At 69.0% G+C, this 462-nt stretch overlaps 1 protein-coding gene across 1 annotated transcript in view; it reads left to right on the top strand.

The window, feature by feature from the left end:
* cyc33 (guanylyl and adenylyl cyclase family member) overlaps positions 1-462 on the top strand; it is a gene marked incomplete at both ends in the record, with an annotated part of 50,007 nt that overhangs the window by 983 nt on the left and 48,562 nt on the right. The window lies entirely within an intron of this gene.

The following is a 462-nucleotide window of genomic DNA, read 5'->3' as shown; positions in this document are numbered from 1 at the left end:
GCGGCGGGGGTTCCTGGGCATTCGGCTGGGTATCGCATCTGCCGTCCGCCAGCTTGCCATCGCCACAGGCGCCGCCGGCCGAATGCAACGCCAGCGCCGCCGGTTCACTCTCTCCTGACGTGGTGGCCACTATTACAGGGCCGCCGCCGCCGCGAGCTACTGCAGCCACAGCCGGCGGCAGTAGCGGTGGCGGCTGCAACAACAGCGGCAGCCGCGGCAAACCCGTTATGAAGCTGCCGCGCAACGTCTCGGCACCCACCTTTCGCAGCGTTGCGAGCTCTAGTCGTCCTCTGCCGTCGGTACTGGAGGCGGAGGCAAGCTGCGGCGGCAGCGTTTGCCGCCGCAGCGGAAGCGCCGCCGCCGTCAGCGTGGCGACCCTTCTGGCGCACCGTGCCAGCTGGAACGCCGACCAGACATTCCCAGCCCAAGCTGGAACGTCGCTGTACGGCAGCTCTCCGTTGA

The sequence above is a fragment of the Volvox carteri genome (assembly GCF_000143455.1).
Source record: "Volvox carteri f. nagariensis unplaced genomic scaffold VOLCAscaffold_78, whole genome shotgun sequence".
Classification (NCBI taxonomy): domain Eukaryota; kingdom Viridiplantae; phylum Chlorophyta; class Chlorophyceae; order Chlamydomonadales; family Volvocaceae; genus Volvox; species Volvox carteri.
The sequence above is the reverse complement of the archived record's forward strand: the minus strand, read 5'-3'. Positions and strand labels throughout refer to the sequence as shown.